The sequence below is a fragment of the Oryctolagus cuniculus genome, chromosome 2 (genome assembly GCF_964237555.1).
Source record: "Oryctolagus cuniculus chromosome 2, mOryCun1.1, whole genome shotgun sequence".
Classification (NCBI taxonomy): Eukaryota; Metazoa; Chordata; class Mammalia; order Lagomorpha; family Leporidae; genus Oryctolagus; species Oryctolagus cuniculus.
In genome coordinates this window covers 38,621,794-38,639,629 of record NC_091433.1, presented here as the reverse complement: position 1 = coordinate 38,639,629, position 17,836 = coordinate 38,621,794, and the positions used below count along the sequence as shown (strand labels likewise).

Below are 17,836 nucleotides of genomic sequence, written 5' to 3'. Positions count from 1 at the left end.
AGACTGAAATTCAGAGACCTAATGAATACTAATGCAGTCATACCAGGTTGCAGTTGAAGCCATGTCATTGTTTGAAAATTCCTGAAAAAAAAATTAGATTCAGAAAATAAGTTGATGTACTATAATACTACTTGGCCCAATGTAGCTCACCATCTGATTTTATAAAATTTTATCACACAAACACCCATTCACTGACAGGTTATTTAAGATTATTTTATTACTATGTTGACAGCATTTAGTAGTCACTACAAAGACCATAAGACCTGCAAAGCTTAAAACACTTAGCATCTGGTATTTACAGAAAAAGTATGTCACTCCTGAATTATATCTACAAACTTTACACACATCTCAAAAAACTAACACTACTTTTTGTGAATGAGAAGTAGACACAAAGGACAAAGAATGGAAGAAAACATGTGGGTGATTGCATGAGAATGCCTGCCCTGCCCAATCAGGATGCTGAGAGAGCATGGCTCACCATGCTTCCCAGGAGGGACCCTGTAGCCTGGCTGCTGGCAGGTGGCAAGAGCCCCAGGCAAATTTACCCCTACCCCCACCAATCAGGCTAACTGCTCCCTGCTGTAGCCCAGGCCCACCTGGAAAGCTACCTTAGCTACATGACTTTCAAGCTGATTGGAGAAGCATAACATCACCAATATCAGCTTCGTCCTCTAGAATTAGTATTGCCCTGAATTAGTTATGCCCCCTCTGCCTGCCCTTTAAGAAGTGTACGTGGTCATTAATAAAGTGGACATTTCACTGAAGCCTGTCCCCGGTGCTTCTTGTGGAAGAACACTTTCACCCCGCTCTCCTGGATGGTGTGAGCCTTGCAGGACAAGCCTGCAAAAACAAATATGGTATACTACAAAGAAACCATGGTAAGCATTATGTTTGGAAACAACATTAGGTTAGTCTCAGATGATATGCAGAAAGCTATAAGACATAAGAAGTATGCTCAATTTTGTAACATCCTGGTGGTAGTGATTACTGTGGGAAGAGCAGTTATGATGGGATGATAAGTGATGCGATGATCGCTTGTCTCCATTGTTTCACTAGGATAGAACTCACCAAGAAACAAGTGACTGCAATTGGGTTTCAAATGAATATAGAAAGACGTGTTTTTGTGTTTGTGTGTGTGTGTGTGTATTACAGAGAGAAAGTTTTTGCATATACATATATACTTGTGTGTGTTTGTGTCTTGGTATTAGTTTATTCTGATCGTCATACCAGATGACCTGTATAACTATTCTTTATGATTAAATATGTATTAAAAATCACTTGGTACCCCACAAATATGTGCAACTCTTATGTGTCAATGTTAAATTGTATAAAATCATGTAAGTTTTTAAAAACACACCTTTGGTTCACTGATTTATCCTGAAGCATATTTTAAATGGATTAATTCTTATTTAAGAGCCATAGAAGATAATGTTTGCAATATTTACAAAGGTAAAACAGTATAATTTTAGGTTAGTCATTTTCATATTTATTCTTTAGATATTTACTTGATTTGTTCTTTCCAAATATGTAAACAATTTTACATAAAACTCTGATTTCCATGGTCTCAAAATATATGGTTACATAGTGTTCTTAACTTGGTTGAATAATCTGAACTTCTATCAGTTTTCTAAGTCATTACTGTCAACAGTTCTCCATGAAATACTCTTCACACAGAAAGACTGAAATCTATAAATTTAAGAAACAATCTCATTTCATTTTTCTTTTTGATTTTTTAAAATTTACACAATAGGAAAAAATTTAATATATTTCATATGTACAGTTTAAAGAATATAATGATACTTCCCACTCTCTGTTCCTTGCTTTTGCCTTCCCTCCCTACACATGCATGAATCTTACAGTAAATAAGTAAATCATTGTGTTTGAGCACTATTCTTGTCTATCTCTTATTTTTGCTATGGAGATCATCAAGATGTGCTTTATTTGGGTAGAAAAGAGAAATAGCAGAGCAGTAACTGATTATTATTACCCCAGGATACCCAGAAGAATGAATCATTAGATAGGACTGTAAAGATAAAGATTCTGGTGACCAGACTTCCATGTAAACCATGGTGTTTACTAGTAGACAGGTGCCAGGTACTCTCCAACTTTGAAATATTTTAGCTGGATGTACCTAGCCTCTGTAGTTTGCTTATTCCCTTGAAAGTGGGCATATATGAATTTATGGAACATGACTGGCTAGAGAATGGCAGAGGGAGATGCTATATATGCCCATTACATATATACATATACATGTGCTCATATGTATATAATTAGAGAATCATAGCTTGTTTGTGAACAGTGTTTCTGAACAGATTGCTTGAAATTTGTCCTTTGATCTGAAATTAAAATGGGGGCTTAATGATGTAAAGAAACAGGTCTTGAAAGCTCTATCTGAGAGTTTGGGGCTCCTCCAGGAAAGGATTGCTTAGTCTGTGTTTGGAGTTGGGCTGCACCCTTTGCATTACTATTAAAGTTTCGAATTCAAAGAGATCTGTCATCAGTCTGCTTTGATTATTTAAACCTTTGTGGTTAAAAAAAAAGTTTGGTGGCAGCTGTAGGATTATTGTTTAGATCCAGGAATGATAGCATCTAAGTCACCATTTTTTCAAAAAAAAAAAATAACAAGTTTGAAAATTTGATGTTGGGATGGCTTCCTCTATATTTCCAGGTGTGAAGTACCCAAATTTGCTTATATTGTACTAGAACAAAAATCACCAATTGAATCAGAACTTAATGGAATAAGCCAAGAGAAACTGGTTAAGAAGTTACTCAAAGACTGCTGATCAAAAGAAAATTTAGCAAATACTATTACTATTTTAAAGTGGTTATTAGTATCTGTACTGAAAACCAAATTTCTCAAGAAGGAAACCATGACTATGCCTTGGACACCTGAGCAGACAATAATAATCAATCACAGAATAAGTCATGTCTAACATCTGGTCATTAGCAATGTAAGTAGCTGAAGCCATAACCAGGAGACCCTGTTGAAGAACCTGGACATTCTACAGAGAAACTAACAGATGCCTGATGATTCCCTGCTGGCATAGATTCTCAGCATAAATGTCTTCCTGATAATTTATTTTTTAAATATTTCCAGAGAAAAGGTAGATTAATTAGCGTTCTTCAGAAAAAAAGAATCAGCAGATTGTGCATACCCTTGTATTTGAAGAAAAAGATTTATTTTAAGGAATAGTCTTATGTAATTGTGGAGGTTTAGTAAATTAAAAAGCTACAGGATCAGCCATAAAGCTGGTGACCCAAAGAAGTGTTACAGTTAGAGTCCAAAAACAATTTGCAGGATGAATTCCTTCTCCCTAGAGAAGGTCAATTTTTGTTTTTTTAAGGTTTCCAACTGACTGGTTGAGGTCCATCTACCAGAGGTAAAGGCATTCACCTTTGCTCAGAGTTTATTGATTTAAATATTAATTTTACCTGTAAAACATATTCAGATAAATCCAGAGTAATGTTGCAAATTGTAGCCCAGACAAGTTGACAAATAAAATTACTCATCAAAAAGGTATCAAATTGATGAAAGTGACCTAGATACCTATATGGTTTGACAATTAATTTCTTCTTAGACCAACAAATGAGGGATTCCTTCAAAGACATAATGATGATACAGATGTGAGCAAAGCAGACTTAGTATATGATGATGAAGTACCAAAACAAATTTAATTACATTAACAGAGAGCATCATAGGTTCTACATATAAAGAAAGAATCTTCACAACTATCTTATAAAAACTTGCTATTGAGGAGCTAAGAAAATACTTAGAAACATTAGTCCAGCTTCTACAAATAATGCTGGACTAAGAAGAAGAAAAAAATATATGTAAGTGTACATATATATATATATATATAGTGAGAGAGAGAGATAAGTAGACTTAGCCACCATTGCAACACTTTTAGTTTCTTTTTTTTTTTTTTTTTTTTTTGACAGGCAGAGTGGACAGTGAGAGAGAGAGACAGAGAGAAAGGTCTTCCTTTACCATTGGTTCACCCTCCAATGGCTGCCGCGGCCGGCGCGCTGCGGCTGGCGCACCGCGCTGATCCGATGGCAGGAGCCAGGAGCCAGGTGCTTTTCCTGGTCTCCCATGGGGTGCAGGACCCAAGCACCTGGGCCATCCTCCACTGCATTCCCTGGCCACAGCAGAGGGCTGGCCTGGAAGAGGGGCAACCGGGACAGAATCCGGCGCCCCGACAGGGACTAGAACCCGGTGTGCCGGCGCCGCTAGGCGGAGGATTAGCCTAGTGAGCCGCGGCGCCGGCCAGCAACACTTTTAGTTTCTTAGCAAATTGCCTTCACTATACTGAATGAATTTTACAAGGTAAAAGACTTAAACAGGGATGGCACTGTTGTGTCATAAATTAAGCCTTGCCCTGTGGTGCTAGCATCCAACATGGGCACCGATTCAACCCCTGGCTGCTACACTTCGGATTCAGCTCCTTACTAATGTGCCTGGGAAAGCAGAGGAAGATGGTCCAAGTTCTTGGGCCCCTGCACCCACATTGGAGACCTGGAAGAAGTTCCTAGCTCCTGGTTTTGGATTAGCCCAGCCTTGCCAATTGAGGCCATTTGAGGAGTGAACCAGCAGATGGAAGACCTCTCTCTCTGTCTCTTCCCCTCTTTGTCTCTTCTCTCTCTCTGTAACTCTGTCTCTAAAATAAATAAATCAATCTTAAAAAACTTAAACAGAAAACTTTATGTATCTTTTTGATAAAAACATATAGCATGAAAAGGACTTAAGAAACCCCAAATCTCATTTCCGATACCCTGTGGGAATGCAGAGACATCTACCACCGTAGATAAAAAATAATCTAAGAATTTTATGAATTATTTTGTAATTAACATACATCTGAGTTCAAAGTGCAGTGATCCCCATGGTAGACTGTGGTGGTTAACATTTATATGTAAATTTGATGGATGTTTTTTGGATGACGGGAACTTTGAGGAAAACCTGTTGTCCACCATAAAATAGATGGGCTTCACCTGTGGAAGGCCTGAATAGAACAAAAAGATCAGCTTCCTCAAATAATAGGGAATTCCCAGCCTCCCCCCTTCAGACTGGAATGGCAATGTTAGCTAGACTCTGGTCAACTGAACCTTCCTGTATTTCTTAGACTTCTACATTACATCTTCATATGAACAATTCCTTGAAATAAATATCTTGCTATGTATGTACACTATTTCTCTCGAGAACTTTGACTAATACAAGGAGAGAAAAGGTTTTCTAAAAGCCTTAACAATGAAACTTTGGGGTCAGCACATGGTATAATTGGTGGGTCCTCCACCTGTAGTGCCGGCATCCAATGTGGACGCGTTTGAGTGAAAGCAGTGGCAGATGGCCCAAATCCTTGGGCCCCTGCACTCACATGAAAGACCTGGAGGAAGCTCCTGGTTCCTGGCTTTGGATGGGTGCAGCTCCAGCCATTGTGGCCATATAGGGAGTGAACCAGCAGACGGAAGACCTGTCTCTGTCTCTCTCTCTTTCTTCCTCTCTCTCTCTCTTTCTCTCTCTCTGCCTCTCTGACTCTGCATTTCAAATAAATAAATAAATCATTTTTCAAAAATGAAACTTTAAAGATTCATGAATTCTGTGGTGATGGATAATAAATTCAAAGTTAAACTACAAACTGAAATGTATTTTTAAAGAAAATATTCTTTGGCTTTGTATCCTGTTTTTCTTTGATTAATTGGCATAAAAACTATTTGCAAGTGGGTGATGGGACTCTGTCTTTATAATGCTCACTTGAGATGTTAACTAATTTGGCCATTTGATCAGGTTTAGTTGTATATCCTAAATGAGATCCTGAAGAACTGCCCAGTCTCCCCTTGGGAGTAAATAGTAAGACATTTTGTGAGAGCAGTAAAAGATGACTACTCTGATTAAAGAAATGGATAAAGCAAGAATTTGATTCTCATGAATTTCCATTTTAATGGCCTAATTTTGCAGTAAGACAATTATTCATAAATAATGACAGTCATTCTAAGAGTCTGCAAGGCTTTCACTATAAAATGCTATACTCAGTAGTTTAAATAACAGAAAGTAATTTTCTCATGGTTCTGGAGTTTGAAAAGTCTAAGACCAAGGTACAGAAAATGTGTGGTTTGTGGTTAGGACCCTTGCTTACTTGTAGATTGCCTCTGTACTTTCCTAAGACCTTTCTTTTGTATATCCATGACTAGAGAGCTCTGATGTGTTTTCCTTCTCTTATAAGGACAGAAGTCCTATCACGTTAAGTCCATACTCTATGACCTGATTAAATCTTTATAACCTCCTTTTGACCTTTTCTCAAAAATACAGTCACATTAGGAGTTAGGCTTCAGGATATAAATGGGGACACAATTCAGTACATATCCATAGATATCAAGAATTAAACAGAATGGTTCTTATAGTTGCTTCAGTCATACTTCATATGGTAAAACTATTGGAGAAATGTAATATGCTAAGGGCAATTACTGCATTGTAATAACTTGGTAATTGTCTTATTTTCCTTTTTTATCACAAAGTCCACTAAGGTATAATTGCATCAGCAACTAATGACATCCAACATACATTTTTGTTTTGCCATAGATGGTAGACTGTGCCAGAATACTGTGATAAACTGATATTTCAGTTTCTAATTCACTAATCGTTACAAGTAACTTAGTACAATACATTGAAGATTTTATGATGAATAGCTCCATAGGAAGTAAGATAGAGAACTTAAGGAATCTAGACCTGTGCTAAGTGTGATAAGTACAGGCTGCTAAATCTAATTATAAATAACAAGATTATGGATAACCTCAGTTAAAGTGGCTCCAATACCAAGTTTCAGAGAGAGTCCTCTATAATTTGGGACATGCTCAAGCTGACTTGCCCCAAATGGTAGAGTTAGAAACATACCAGGGGACTCCAATTTAATCCCATCAAGGTGGCATGTACCAATGCCATCTCACTAGTCCAAGTGATCAATTTCAGTTCACAATTGATCATAATGAAAGGACTAAGAGTCAAAGGGAGCACATAAGCAAGTCTAGTACCTGCTAACACTAACCGATAGAATAAATAAAGGGGAGAGTGATCCAACATGGGAAGTGAGATACTCAGCAGACTCATAGAATGGCAGATGCCCTAAATAGCACTCTGGCCTCAGAATCAGCCCTAAAGGCATTCAGATCTGGCTGAAAAGCCCATGAGAGTATTTCAGGCATGGAAAGCCAAGACACTCTGGCAAAAGATCTCTGTGAGTGAGATCTCAGTGGAAAGAACAGGTCTTCAAAGAAGGAGAGTCCTCTAATCCTGTACTTGTCCAAATGTTACTTCTTCCAGGCTGACTTTTTATATGTCCAACATCAAACAACACAGACATACCAGAAAATGCCACTAGAGGAGGAAGAATATGGATGAAAGTGGACAATAATGAAATAGGAGAAGTACATGACAAAAACGTGAGGGTGCATTATTATATCAGGAAAGTATGCATTAAAAACATTACTGATCAGCCTTTGTCATCACTGTTGATGTACAATTTAATACTATATCCCTTTCAGTATTTTTGTTTGTTCTACTTAATACCATTGGTTGAGCTATGTAATTAACACACAATTGTTCTTAGATGTTTAAAGTTAACTGAAAAGTGATCTCTGTTAAATATAAGAGTAGAAATTAGAGAGGGAGGGGATGTACAATTTGGGACAGGCTCAAGCTGATTTGCCCCAAGTGGTGGAGTGAGAAATGTGCCAGGGGATTCCAATTCAATCCCATCAAGGTGGCATGTACCAATGCCATCTCACTAGTCCAAGTGATCAATTTCAGTTCACAATTGATCATAATGAAAGGACTAAGAGTCAAAGGGAGCACATAAACAAGTCTAGTACCTGCTAATACTAACCGATAGAATAAATAAAGGGGAGACTGATCCAACATGGGAAGTGAGATACACAGCAGACCCATAGAATGGCGGATGTCCTAAACAGCACTCTGGCCTCAGAATCAGCCCTAAAGGCATTCAGATCTGGCTGAAAAGTCCAAGAGAGTATTTCAGGCATGGAAAACCAAGACACTCTGGCAAAAAAAAAAAAAAAAAAAAAAACACAAACCACCTAAATGAAAGATCTCTATGAGTGAGATCCCAGTGGAAAGAACAGGTCTTCAAAGAAGGAGGTACCTTTCTCTGAAGGGAGGAGAGAACTTCCACTTTGACTATGACCTTGTCTAAACAAGATAAGAGTCGAGAACTCAAAAGGCTTTCATGACTGGAGCATAGGGAGATTACTGATGCCATAAACAGGAGTGTCAATTTGTAAAGTCAACAACAGGAGTCACTGTGCACTTACTCCTCATGTAGGATCTCTGTCCTTAATGTGCTGTACATTGAGATTTAATGCTATAACAAGTACTCAAACAGTATATTTCACTTTGTGTTTCTATGGGGGTGCAAACTGTTGAAATCTTTACTTAGTGTATACTAAACTGATCTTCTGTAAAAAAAAAAAAAAAAAAAAAAAACAAACCAGAAATTATCAATTCCCAACTTGACTCTCACTGGGATTAAACATGACAATAGGTCTGATCTGATTTCGTCATCATTTAAAAAATCATCTATTTTTTTTTCACTTTATGTTTCTGTGTGGGAGAAAACTATTGAAATCTTTACTTAATGTATGCTAAACTGATCTTCTGTATATAAAGAAAATTGAAAATGAATCTTGATGTGAATGGAAGGGGAGAGGGAGTGGGAAAGGGGAGGGTTGCGGGTGGGAGGGACGTTATGGGGGGAAGCCATTGTAATCCATAAGCTGTACTTTGGAAATTTATATTCATTAAATAAAAGTTAAAAAAAAAAGAGTCAAAGGGATCACATAAACAAGACTAGTGTCTGCAAATACTAGCTGATAGAATAAAAAAGGGAGAGAATGATCCAACATGGGAAGCAGGATACACAGCAGACTCATAGAATGGCAGTTGTCCTAAACAGCACTCTGTCCTCGGAATCAGCCCTTAAGGCATTTGGATCTGGCTGAAGAGCCCAAGAGAGTATTTCAGGCATTGAAAGCCAAGACACTCTGGCAAAAACCAAAAACCAAAAACCAAAAACCAAAAAAACAAACAAACAAACAAACAAAAACCTAAATGAAAGATCTCTGCAAGTGAGATCCCAGTAGAAAGAATGAATGGGCCATCAAAGAAGGAGGTACCTTTCTCTGAAGGAGGAGAGAACTTTCACTTTGACTATGGCTTGTTGAAATAAGATCAAAGTTGGCGAACTCAAAAGGCTTCCATGGCCTTGGCAACTCATGACTAGAGCCTTGGGAGATTGCTGATGCCTTAAACAAGAGTGACAATTTGTTAAGTCCACAACAGGAGTCACTGTGCACTTACTGCCCATGGAGGATCTCTGTCCTTAATGTGTAGTTCAATGTGAATTAATGATATGACTAGTGCTCAAACAGTATTTGGCACTTTGTGCTCTGTGTGGGTGCAAACTGATGAAATCTTTACTTAATATATACCAAATTGATCTTCTGTATATAAAGATAAATCAAAAATAAATCTTGATGTGAATGGGATGGGAGAGGGAGCAGGAGATGGGAGGGTTGCAGGTGCGAGGGAAGTTATGGGGGGAAAAAGCCATTGTAATCCATAAACCGTATTTTGGAAATTTGTATCTACTAAATGAAAGTTTAAAAAAAAAATTACTGTGGCAGGCGCTCTGGTGTAGCAGGTAAAGTCGCCACATGCAGTGCCGGCATCCCATATGGGAGCTGGTTTGAGTCCCAGCTGCTCTACTTCCAATCCAGCTCTCTGCTATGTCCTGGGAAAACAGTACAAGATGTGCCCAAGTCTTTGGGCCCCCGCACCTAATTGGGAGAACCGGAAGAAACTCCTGGCTCCTGGCTTTGGATCAGCACAGTTCCAGCCATTTCAGCCATCTGGGGAGTGAACCAGAGGATGGAAGACCTCTCTCTTTCTCTCTGCCTCTGCCTCTCTGTAACACTGCCTTCAAATAAATAAATAAATCTTTAAATATATAGTTATTTAAAAAGCATTATCAAGAAGCTATCACATGATAAGATATTAAGAATATCAGCTACCTCTCTTAGTCCCAGTGTTAACTATCAACAATATATTTAAAAAGCCATTAAATAGATTTATTCCAGTTAATACCTGATGTTGATTTACAGACATTCCCTTAGAGGAGTCACTTGGACAACAGGAAATGATACAGTGCCCCCTGATAGATCAACTGAACTAAATGTAACTGAAATTATAATTGGACTCATTATTTGCAAGTTATTTTACTATTTTGCTCATCAAATAAAAATACTACCTGTGTATGGCCCATGCTAGAGATTATTCAATATCAAACACATTCTGTGGTTATGAACAGTTTTTGTTATGACAAGAGGCAGATTGCTGGATCCACCATATCTGTCAGAGCATGATATGTTCTATGAACATGGGTGAGATTCCTTCCATAATAATAGCATAATGGAATCTTTACAGAAGTGATCTTATCCATAGTATGAAAACAATGCACCATTTATAATTCCCTGTAGAAATTTAGAGGGGTGGTTAATGAGCAACCCCTTTGATAGACGCAGTCTCATCTACAGAATAAATTCAAACAATATTTTCATGTCCTTTCAAAATATTCTTGAGGGCACATGTACCAAAGTACATCCATACAACAATTCTTTAAAGTCACCACTCAATTTATCTTGTATAAACTCCAAAAAAACCCAGATCATATTAATGTATTTTTAAATTTTTCTTTCTTTTTTTCAAATTCTTATCTTTAATAACTCAAAGTGATATAATAAAACAGGAAAATTATAAAAAAACTAATGGAAAGACATATGTCAGAGTTCATCAAATAAATTTAAGAGATGCATCAACTGAATCTAAAGACAAAAAATGTGACACTTTCAAATTTAGACTTATAAATTTACTCACCTCTTCTTTAATGTAACCAGATGGTGCATACTCTTGGTATACCAAAGATGCAGTAGTGAAAAATGCAGACATGATTTTCCTATTAGTTTAGTATTTGTGGGTACTGTAACATTTCACTGCAAAAAAAGGGACTTAAGCTAACATAAATTTATTATGTTGCAATTCAGAAGTATAAGCTGCCCCTTGAGGAATCTGGGTTTGATTCTCAGCTCTGCTTCCAAATCCAGCTTTCTGTTAATGTTCACCCTGAGAGTCAGCAGGTGAATGACCAAATGCTCCCTGAAACTCATGTGGGAGACCCAGACTGAATTCTGGGCTCCTGACTTCACCCTGACCCAGCACTTCAGACACTAGGGAAAGTAAAACAGTGGCAGATAAATCTTTCTTTCTGTTTCTGTCTCTTTGTCTCTGTCTCTGTCTGTCTGTCTCTCTCTGTCTCTCTCTCTCTCATCCCCCCTTCCCTTTCAAATAAATAAAAATTTAAATAAGCCTCACTGGGCAAAAGCCAAGGTATTGGAAGGAAGCAGCATTTCATTCCTTTCTGGGGACTCAAGAGGAGAATCAGTTTTCTTGCTTTTAATCGCTTCTAGAGGCCACCCATCTTCCTTGATTAATGCATGCTCTTCCGTCCTCTTGAAAGCCAGGAATGACTGATTAAATCTTTCTCATATTCTATCACTATGACATTGAGTCTTCTGCTTCCCTTATTTGCATTTAGGGATTCTTAAAATCATTTTGGATCCAAAATCCTAAATTCTGGGTAATATTCCTATTCTGAGTTCAGCTGATTAGCAACTTCAATTCCAATTGCAATCACAATTTTCCTTTGGCATGTAGCATAACATATTCACAGATTCTGAAGATTAGAACATTTGTGGTGGTACATTTCTGACTACCACATTATTGTCCATTAAGCCTGAAGGCATCCAGATAGTATTTTTTCTGATTAATGACTTTATACATGATTTATTTTCAATTGTTGCAGAATACATTTTCTTCTTCTAAATATAATATACAAATAAAGTTATTTATCTTAATTTCAGTGACAGTAAATTATTATATATCATGCAGTTTGTGTGTTGCCATCCATACGATATTACTAATTAACCTCATTATAGCACTCACAGCATAAGTCAGGGTGTCATTATTAAATTGATAGGAACAGATACTACACTTGATCTTAGCCAAAAGGCCGAGAAGTGATGGGTGTCATTGTTTTTGTCCTCTTTTAAGAAGGAGAAACCAGGGGCCAGCATTCTGGCACAGCACGTAAAGCTGCTGCCTGCAAAACCAGCCTCCCATGTGGTTGCTAGTTTGTGTCTGGATGCTCCACTTCCAATCCCGTTCCCTGCTAGCAGCTTGTGAGAAGCAGCAGAAGATGGTTCAAGTATTTGAGCTCTTGCCCAGTGTGGGAGACCTGGATGGATCCCTGGCTTCTGGATCCTTTATTTATTAAATGATATAAATTTGTTCAAGCTGGCTAGTTTACAGAATGGAAAAGAAACATTTTTATTCATTTTATGAATTCAGAAAGTCAAGATAGACTAATTCTTGTTATTCTTACTTTTTTTCCCAAAGAGTTACCTTAAAAATGCCTTATTTCTAAGAGAATAATGTAAGCAATTGTGTTTTCTGCCAGAGGTTCCTGGTTTTCTATTATTTATCTCTTAGGTGATTGGGATAGTAAAGGAGTTAGGATAATACACTTTATAATAACGTTGTGTCTAGAAAAAAAGATACTGCTAATGTATCACTTAAATAATTTTCAACCAAGAGTGATAGATTAGAATCCAAAAGAGAATTAAATTTGTTATAAATGGTACTTTAGACTGTTAAAAAATAGAAACATTTCAGTGACAATTCCAAGTGTAATATTATTTATGTAAATAAGAATTTTCCTTCATATTAAGTATTATTTCCAGTATGAAAGGTAACACAGTTATATCTTTCTATTCAAGTGGAGTCTTCTCAAAAATCATGAAAAGATTGATCATAATGTAGTTTCATGCTGCTGGATAAATTAATTGTAGTAATCTAATTCAATACAAAAATAAGGAAATAGACCAAATAGCATGCAGTTTTCTTTTTGTGTTTTGCATATAAGTAAAATTTGATTCCTCACCCTAGAATAGAATATTAATACATGTGTATTTACTCAAAATGTAAGAAAGCATAAAGATAGATTGTACCATTGAGAACAGCAGCCCTTGTATCCTTCTTTTCCTTGCAGTATCCTGAGTCTCTCACCCATAACCCTAAAGAGCCTTTAACTTTCTTGTCTGATGGTACTGATGTCTGCAATGTGGCATTTTTGCAGTTTTTGCCTTTATTGCTGGCATCACTACCAGTTCCGCCTCATGGAAGAACTGCATACTACATGACATTGCTGCTATTCAAAGGTATCTATGGTCTCCAGAAACCCAGGTTCTAGTAACACTTTCTGATGTTATATTAGAGGTTCAGGCTGTTGCTAACGTAAGTCATCCTAACCTTTTTAGTTAACTGATTAAGATGGTCAATCTCATGACTATTCTTCTTGATTTACAGACCCTTTCCAAATTTCACTAAAAAGTGAGATTAAATTGCCTCTAATGGCACTTCTTTCTGCATTAAAAATGGTGATATTATCATACAATGTTATTATTCACACTTTCATGTAGTACTTTCTCTCAAAAAATATAACATAATTCTCCTCAGTGAATGGCATTTCATATTTTCTCAAATATACACACATAAACATAAATACAAGACCCACAGTTCCAGAATCCGAGTTCTGAAGTGTTAATTCTCTCTTATCCCAGTATCCAGTATGTCAAAAAAAGTTATCAAGTTCCTCCTTTTCAAGTTTTCATTTCAATATTTAAACACCTCTCCATTGGTGAGCCCACCAAAATGGTTACAAGGCAAAATGGTAAAGAGATTAAAATCTAGTTGCAGAAGAAGTTCAGCCTGGTTAAAGTCCAAGCTATTTTCTTTGCTAACTGTTCATAGAACTCCAATGTGCCTAATTCCCTTATTGGAAACCTGTAGTAGACTAAAGGAATAAAATAAAATTTTTGAGATATTATGTACTTTACAAAATCTGACATAGGAGCTGCTTAAAACCAGTTATTTTATCTCCAATTCTATTTGTTTTATACATAGTATAGTGCAATTGCATTTTATTTTTTATTTAAAAATTAACAGATATATAAAATTAAACATATTTATGGGGTTCTATATGGTGTTCATTAACACATGCATATTGTACAGTGTCCAATCAGGATAAATATGTTTGTATTTTCAAATATTTAATGTTTCTCTATTGTGAAAACAGAAAATCATTCTGAAGCCTGACATTTGCCTTTTTTTATTTTTAAATTGGCAAAGAAACAAAATTTTTATTAACTATCCACTGTGATTAAAATAGTTTCTGGCAAATCTCCAACCTTAAGAAGCTGAGAAAATAGCAAATGTCACATGTGAAGTGAGGCATTTCTAACTTGCTGGGATTGGTCAGAATAGCTTCTTTGAGTAAATTCATCTCAGCCATATAGCCCAAGCCCTCTGTGCAGGACATGTGTGTGGGTTTAATGCCAGCAAGGTAGCTATCCACTCATTTCCTATGTGCTGGGCTAACATAGAATTACTACTGGCAGGGAAGATTCACAAAACATGCCAAACACTTACTGTGGAAGAATTTCAATCAGGGCCGCATAAGCACTGACTATTGGGAAGCTACAACTTTGGCAGACAAAAGTAGCAAGTGATTTTCGTGTGGATTCAAGTGTCTTAAAATTGATGAAAGAAGAAGCAAACTATATAGCAATCATAAGTCATATGAGGCATGACTCATCTGAGAGCAGTGGAGGGGTGGTCTCAAGGAACGTGGGGACCACTAGGGGATGCTATAGGCACAAGGTCACATGGACTGAACTCTTTATTAAACATGTAACTGCTACTTACAATCATGTGACACTTTACATTTAAAGCATTACATTCATGTTTTCCCATTAGATTCTTATGAAAATATGTGAGGAAATTGGCAGTATCCTCTGTTGTAAACTGAAAGTAAAGTTTAGGGAGTTCAAGTTAGCTGCACTATCCAAGAGATACTAAACAGGCAAATTAGGCATAAAATTAGGCATATATATATATATATATATATATGACAAAATTTCCATCACACAAATATTTACTTCACATAATAAAGCAACTCTTCATACATCTATACATCCATAAAAAAGATGCAGCTAAATTATAAAAGTAAACATTAGACAGAAAAAAATCACAGTGCCAGGGAATATGTGATGATTAAAGTACTTTGGAATGAATCTGCAGTGGTATTCATCTCAGTCATTGAAAGTATTTTTTATTCTTAAAAATAAATGAAATTGATCCATAATAAAAATTCTCTCCAGTTATCACACAGACACTATTTCTTACCTTGGAAAAATCCAATTGTAGGAGATATCATTAAATGGTAATTACAATGACTCATGTAATTTACCGAATGGTTCAGAAGCATTTACTTATGCAGTTTCTACATCTATTGGTTAGCTTTGAAACAACACTTTCTAAATTATTACATGTCATGTAAGAAATATTTCTCCTCTTGCATTAGACATCATCTACAAATGCTATGTTTGCAAAATCTGAGGACTGCATTGAGATTAGTACATTGCCATAAACCTTTACCAAAGTACAGCAATGGTCCCAAAAGTGTTATGTTTTTGCAGATTTTCATTCTTTCAGAATCAATTTCTTTTTCAGTTCTCTAACTGATAGCATTTAGCCACTAGAAATAAAAATAATGCAACATTGGTCCTGTTAAGATTCAACTTTAAAGAAATAAATGTAATTAGATTATTAATACATGTTGCCAGGAGTAAAAGAACAGTTTTCCTTTTATTTCTTCTTGGCCTGGAAGTACCATCTTAACAAGGCATGTGGAAGGTGCTGAGGTTTTTGCATGCACATGGATAGGATATTTTTTCAGAGGGATAAATCTGTGGTCCCCACTGACGTTGAGCCTGGCCTGGAGGGTTGGCAGAGGGTGGGCCACCCACTTAGGCCTGTGAGGCACTCCCCTCACTCTATTAACAAGTGCCAAGACTCAATTGTCAAGGCAGAACACACACAGACAGCTGGCTCTGGCTATGCCTCTTCACAGATGGTGCAGGCTCTCAGGGCTGAAAAATGGATCCCCTGCTCCCTGTGTCTACGGGAGCCTTGCACACTATGGCTGTGGGAATTCCAAGACTGCGTGATAGGGCATGAGGGGTAGCAGGGCTCTGGGAAATCACTGTGTCTGGGTTCAGAGATTCAGAGTTCTTGGAGTGCATGGAGGGGGGCGGTTATTGCAGAGAGTTCACACTCACAGTGAGAATCACATGAAACCTTGTGTGATTCATATACCTGCCAGGGTGGGGTATGTAGCCACTGTGGACTTGCCCTAGGCACTGATCACCTTGGAGGAAAGGAGGTGAAGCTGTCATCATGCCAGCTGACATTATCATATCCTTCCCCTGGCTGAGAATAGAAATACACCATCCCAACTTAAGTGTCACCCTGGACACTTGCCCCACCTTCAAGAAATATCTGAGCCTCTGCCCCATTCAGCACCCACCTCTGGATATCCACTGAAGGAGAAAACCCTCCTCTAAATCACAGAGGCATATTTTAAATATAAAAGCCATCAGAGGAGAAAACAAACATTTCCACAAATGCCTAAGAATAAACATATTAGAAATACAGCAATGTGAAGTAGGAAAACAATACGACTCCTCAAAGAGAACATGACATTACTTAAATATTAGAATGTGAAGATTAAGAGATTGATGAAATGTCTGAATCAAAATTCAAAAGAATGATCATAAGATTACTCAAAAACACAGAGAAGCAAACACATGAGTTAAAGAAATAGAGATACTGAATAGAAATCAAACTGCAATACTAGAAATTAAAAACTCAATAGGTCAAATAAAAAATATAGTGGAAAGCCTTCACAACAGATTGATGAGGCAGAATAAAGAATATCTGATGAGAAGAAAATGTTTTGGAATTATCTCTGGCAAAAAAATAAGAAAAAATAAAAATAGTGTTTGACATATATGGGATATTATCAAATAACACACATATGCGTCTTAGGAGTTCCTGAAGCTATGGAAAGAGAGAATGGATGAGAAGGCCAGTTCAGTGAAATCATAGCAGAAAATGTCCATAATTTGAGAAAGATAGGGATATACAAGTACGGGAGGCACACGGAACTCCTAATACAAATAACAATAAAAAATCATCACACGACATATTAGAGTCAAACTTTCAATAGTAAAACATAAAGAAAAGATCATATAATGTGCAGGAGAAGAACACTAGATTACCTTCAGAGGATCTCCAATTAGACTCACAGCTGTTTTCTCATTAGAAACCTCATAGGCTAAAAGAGAAGGGAGAAACATAGTCCAGTCCTAAAAGAAAAAAAAAATTGCCAACCAGAATACTCTACCCAGCAAAGCTATCATTTAAAATGAAGGTGAAATAAAGACCTTCCAAAGCAGAAAATGAAAGAATTTGTCATCAGTTGTCCAGTTTTACAAATGATACTTAAGGATGTGCTACACAAAGAAACACAGAACAATAGTTATCAGTATGAAAGAATGTGAAGGCAGAAGATCTCCTAGTAAAAGTACAAAGAAGGCCGGCGCCGCGGCTCACTAGGCTAATCCTCCGCCTCGCGGCGCCGGCACACCGGGTTCTAGTCCCGGTCGGGGCGCCGGATTCTTTCCCGGTTGCCCCTCTTCCAGGCCAGCCCTCTGCTGTGGCCAGGGAGTGCAGTGGAGGATGGCCCAGGTGCTTGGGCCCTGCACCTGCATGGGAGACCAGGAAAAGCACCTGGCTCCTGGCTCCTGCCATCGG

The 17,836-nt window shown here is 37.3% G+C and overlaps 1 non-coding gene across 1 annotated transcript; it reads right to left on the bottom strand.

Moving 5' to 3' along the window:
• Window positions 1-11,957: 11,957 nt before the first annotated feature.
• LOC127490483 (U2 spliceosomal RNA) lies at window positions 11,958-12,143 on the bottom strand. The gene has a single exon (XR_007918428.1). It is a non-coding gene; the product is annotated as a U2 spliceosomal RNA (small nuclear RNA).
• Window positions 12,144-17,836: the final 5,693 nt, after the last annotated feature.